The sequence below is a fragment of the Delphinapterus leucas genome, chromosome 1 (assembly GCF_059928025.1).
Source record: "Delphinapterus leucas isolate spDelLeu-1000000601 "Yukka" chromosome 1, BTC_Dleu_Yukka2, whole genome shotgun sequence".
In the NCBI taxonomy this organism is placed as follows: Eukaryota; Metazoa; Chordata; class Mammalia; order Artiodactyla; family Monodontidae; genus Delphinapterus; species Delphinapterus leucas.
Window position 1 is genome coordinate 164,885,327 of NC_143129.1, and position 6,046 is coordinate 164,891,372.

Genomic DNA, 6,046 nt, shown 5'->3' on the forward strand with positions numbered 1-6,046 from the left:
TTTGTAGACGAAAGGTGTCTGTTGCAACCACTCAACTTTGCCCCTGTAGCGCAAAAGCTGGCATATACAATACGGAAAGGAATGGGTGAGCTTGTGTTCTAAGAACACTTTATTTGCCAAAAACAGGCAGCAAGCAGATCTGACCCAACCTCTGCTCTAGACAGTAACTTTTTTTGCTTATTACTAAGTGAAAATGAGTCTTCAAACAGATGGAAAGTGTATATAGTGTTAGCAGTTCTACATTGTTATGGGGGAATCTTTTTAAAATCTACAGGCTGTAAATGCTTTTCTCAAGAGCTGGCAGCGAGCCCAGCCAATCTTAAATAAACCTGCCTTAACATTTTTTAAAATGTAAAATTATATCAGTACATTGCCAGAACTGAACCAACTTCCTGTCTTCAGAAGATAAATATTTGAAACTGTTTAAGCAGAAATAATATTTAAAACATGACTTAAAGATTTGTTAAAAATGGAATGCCAAAACAACAGAAATGAGAAGTCACATCTAAATTATATAGATTCTATCCACCAATTTATTACTTCATTCTGTCTTATTTGTAGTTCTTTATATATAAAGAGTAAAAATGGCAAAGCAACACACTTGGGGACAACATTGAATCATATAAACAGATCTGGTACATAACCACTATAACATCAAGACCAATTCGGTTCTAAAAAGCAGAAAATTTCCCACTCCTTAAAAAAGGTATCAGTTGCTATTGTTTTAATGGTCAGGATCACCTCCAAATTTGTCTTTTTTTTTTTTTTTCCTGATAGTTTTGACAAATGCCTTTGTTAGAGGAACTAATCCACTTGGTAACTTGGCAGCCAGAGATAAAGTCAGTTTCTATTTTTCTTCTAAGAGTTGTTGGAAAGTGTATGCCTGTAGACCTAAGCACTTAGAAAGGCTGCACCTTTTCTGATTTTTGTGTTATCTAACATTGCTTTTGCTTATATTGCATCCCACATCACCCACTCATCAAGGGGTGGTCAGTCTTCTTTCACAGAATCTAAAACGTCCTGGCTTGGAATACTCTGCCCGGAAACTGTTTAATATAAGGAAGTAATTGGTCCCAATACCAGGGGACAGAGGTGGGAAAGGATGCTGATGGAAGCTTCTGTTTAGAGCTCTATTTAATAGCTCTCATTGTTTTGTGGGAGGTTTTTCTTAACTAATATTATATTCATAAAATTTCATGTAAAATAATTGCCCTGAGAAAACCAGTTAACTAAGTTTAAATGATGAAGGATTATTAACTCATTCATGTGAGAAGCTCAACCCTCAATATATTTCATTCATTCTAAAGAAACTGTTTTGACCATTTTGACCTTAGCCATTGTAAAACTTGCAGTTATCTAATTTGGGTCAATTTTAAATCTGGGAGGTACAGAAAATAGTTAAATTACATTTGTTTCTGAAGACAAAATGAGCAATAAAGGAACGAAAGACTTTTCCTTGAACCCAGAGGAGGCTGTTCCTATTCTAAATTTGTCACTAGGTGTCTTAATCTGACTTTTTATAAATCAAAACAAAAATTTAGTTTGAGATTATTCCCTGTTTACCCCCAGGTTTATTTAACCAAATTAAAGATGATTTACATTAATTTTAATCCCAATCTTGAGATCATTAACAACCAGGATCACTGCTTCTACATATTTTTAGATTGTCAAGTCACTAATCTTTTTACTTTTAACTTTTGTATATTATCACAGAACTTTAAGTAAAAATAGCTTTTGCAGTAGATTTGTAAAAATCCACTGAGTCAAGAAATACTTAAAATACATTTTCACTCAATACCATAATATTATATGGGTTGCTGTCTTAAAAATATGTGGGTTTTTGTTTCAAATATGATTGTCCTTGTCACCTTCCCGGAATCATACCCAATTTATATTTCAAAAAATCTGCTAGAGAAGTTGGCAAAAGTAATTTCAAGATAATGTAAATTTTTTAATTTGGAAGTTTTTACAAAGTGAGTACATTAATATCAAATACCTGATACATATTAGATAAGTGGACAATAAAATTTCGATTTGCTGTGTGTGTGTGTGTGTGTGTGTGTGTGTGTGTGTGTTGATGGTGGTTATGCTGTTTCAAATATGTGTGTGGGGGCTTCCCTGGTGGCGCAGTAGTTGAGAATCCACCTGCCAATGCAGGGAACACGGGTTCGAGCCCTAGTCTGGGAAGATCCCACATGCCGCAGAGCAACTAGGCCCGTGAGTCACAACTACTGAGCCTGCGCGTCTGGAGCCTGTGCTCCACAACAAGAGAGGCCGCAACAGTGAGAGGCCCGTGCACCGCGATGAAGAGTGACCCCCGCTTGTCGCAACTAGAGAAAGCCCTCGCACAGAAACGAAGACCCAACACAGCCAAAAATAAATAAATTAATTAATCAAAAATATATATATATGTGTGTGGGTATTATAGGAAAAGAAATTAAATTAACTCCCTCATGTTCAACATGTGATTTCCCCCCTCCCTGTCTAAGCATTACAAGAATTCAGGCCAGGATCACACAAAGCCACATGAGGCTAAAATAGCCATTTCCTCTTCTGTAGTTTTAGTTTGTTGGGTACCCGAGGAAACAAATGCTGTCTACAGATGGTCTTTGCTGCCTGCCCAAACATGTTTGTTTGTTATCAGCGTTGGCCTGACAGGATCTGGTTTCTGATGCTAACTAGCTGTGTGGGAACTAAAAACTAGTCATTTCATCTCTCTGTAAAATCTCTCTGGAGGAGACTATCCTCAAAGTCCTTTCTATTTCTCAAATCCTTTGATTTAATGGTTCTGTTCCATATCTATCTGGTCTGGGAATTAACTAGTTTACATGGTCAACCAAGACCCGATTCATATGCAATAGGGCTCCTCCACATCTGTCACAGTAACAATACCTTTCTTCTAACTTATTACAGGGGGTGGAGAAGTTATTTGTTGGTAGATTATTTGTTGCTGTTTCTTTTCTTTTTTTTAAGGGTTTTTTTGAATTTGTTACAATATTGCTTCTGTTTTTTGGGGGTTTTATGGGGTTTTTTTATGTTTTGGTTTTTTTGGATGTGAGGCATGTGCGATCTTAGCTCCCCGACCACATATCGAACCCGAACCCCCTGCATTGGAAGGCGAAATCTCAACCACTGGATCACCAGGGAAGTCCCTGTTGTTGTTTCTTGAATAAGAAAACCACAGCATCTGGACTTCCCTGGTGGTGCAGTGGTTGAGGGTCCACCTGCCGATGCAGGGGACACGGGTTCGTGCCCCGGTCCGGGAGGATCCCACATGCCGCGGAGCGGCTGGGTCCGTGAGTCATGGCCGCTGGGCCTGCGCGTCCGGAGCCTGTGCTCTGCAACGGGAGAGGCCACAACAGTGAGATGTCCGCGTACCACACACACACACACACACACACACACACACACACACACAAAAACCCACAGCATCTGATGCATATTTTCTAACGACTAGGATATTCTGAATTTTTGTAATATTTTTATATACCTGAATGAAGCATGTAATTTAAACACTGTTAATGTCCAAAGTCACCATGTTTGGAAAAAGCAGGAAATGTCAGAAACTATTTAAGTTGCTTATAAATTGTATCCCAAAGCAAGTTTACTGGATGGGAAGGACCACAACAACAGTAGCTTAGACAAGAAAGGCTTCTCTGAGGCTCTAAGACTGGGCTGGTTGCTCTACCCAAGCACTTTCAGGGCACCCTGTCCTTGCCCCTATTGTCACACCCCAAACTGTGTTGTTTGTTGGCCCCCCTGATTACACAGTGCAAGTTCTGCAAGGACAGGAATTGTTCATTGATGTACCCTTGACAGTACATCAGGGGTACAGTGCCTGACACATAATAAGGACTCCATAAATAATTATTGAATAACTGTTGAATAAATAACTGGCTGTCCTCACTTATTGCTCTTCCAGGAGCAACAGAAGCAGGCAAGGGTAGCATCACATGATACAGTAATAAGAGGCACCATTATCAAGAGCCTAGTGTTTGGTGGTTGCCAGGTGGACATAGGTTCCTATCAAAGTGTGATTGATAGGATCCCCAGAAATTTCCATTCAATGATGTCCCTATAGTATGTTATACTATACCTGCCTACTCTGAGTAGCACCAAAGGATACAAGACATTTTGATGGGATAATTTTGACGGGACCATTTATCCAACTCTTACACATACCTCAGCAAAATTTGCAGTAGCTAAGCACAGAGAATGAACACTCTTCAAGGAAAAGTGAGTTGGTGTGGGCTACATGTTAACAGGAAATTCCTCTGGCTATATTTCATAGGAACTAGGTGCAGTAACTCTTGTGTAATCGCTCAGCATACCGTTTGGTAAAGGATTAACAAAACCTTTTCCCCTTCTGTGTGAGAATTTAACCTTGGGTTAACTTTCTAGCTCTGTTCCCCTGGCAACCTAATAAACAGTAGTATATCAACCATGTTGCTAGGCAACATGACATATGGTAGAAATGACCCCGAACTGGTGAACTGTATCCAGACTGGGAGAACTACAAATGCGTGATAGGAAGCCACACCTCTGGGCTTCTGAACCACAGTGACTCTTGGAAGAGACATGTCTCTTGTGGGGACCCTGGAAGTTATTTCTATGGAGTTGTTATAAAAGATACTTGCCCCCATGGGACAAGAGGCTTTTAAGCCAGAATAGCTTCCATACTTGCCCGATGTGGGTCTGTCTCCTTGCACCTGAACCACAGGGACAGATGCAGGGACTCCGACGGAGGAGCAACAACTGGCTCCGCCCTGCTGGTGACCCGTGCTTCCCATCCTGTGTCCTTCTAAGCGAATCTGCTGTGGTAGTTTATGAGTTTGAATGTTTCTAAACATTCTATTGTGCCTAAGTAGACCCCTGGAGGGCACTATATTACTATTTGCTTGCTTTTTCTGGTGGCAGGAGAAGCTCCTCAGAGACTATGGATAATAGAAAGAAGTGAAACTGTCTGGCATATTCTTCTGCTTCCAAAAAAATCCCAATCATACCCTTCACAGTCTGCATGACAGATAATCCATATCCATTACACACGATCAAGACATATATCTCAAACTGATGCCTTCCCTTAAAATCCCCAAGCTTGTTACTGCTAAACCTTCTTCATCTGAACACATAATCCCAATCCTAACCCCCAATAATTTTTAATATGCTACTGACAGAGGGCCAAAATATCAAATGATGGATATAAAAATTGTTTCCCCAAACCACAGCTGTCAATGAAGCATTGGCAGTAGTAAAATTATCCATCTGGAGGGTCAGAACAGATGCTAAATGTCCTCCTCAAGTTATGAAGCTTCCATACCATCTGATCACAATGGTGTGAGTTAGTGTCACCTTTGAAAACTAGGACGTATTAGAAACCAACCAAACTACCCTTGCCAAACAAACAACTTTTCATTTAACTCTATAGAAGCATTATTTGAAGAAAAGAATTCAAATTTTCATAGCTTTAATGAAACGTTTGAGGAACACAGCAATATTTGGTGGAAATATTGAGCAAAAATCAATGAAAACATTGCCTATCATAAGCAACTGAATAAAGCACCCCCTTTTGGGGTTAAAAGACAGCGCGAACACATGAAAGCACAAAGCAAGTTACAAAGGACCAACAATGACAGGAAGTACAGTGGTAATGCTCAAAACAGAGCGTAACAGGAACTTCTCACCCACCCCATGCCCTTGCCCCTCTCTACCCTATTATATTACACTTCACAGAGATAATTCTATTGTCAATGCACAAAGGACACACAAGAAAAACCTAGACGTCCAAATGAAACAGTAAGAATTCAAGTGACCAAAGGCCACTCCAGTCTCCCCACCGCCCTCAGAATCAGTGCATGCAGCCCTGCCTGTTGCCTTTCTCTACGTGGGGTTTATTACAACATCAATTAACAACAACAACAAAATTAAAAAACCCTTCATAATATTCTGAACCTCCAGGATACTCTATTTCATAACATTCTGCAGACCACTGGGTCAATAGCTTTCTTAAGGAATGTTCAAAGTATAGTGACCACCAAAATATTTACAT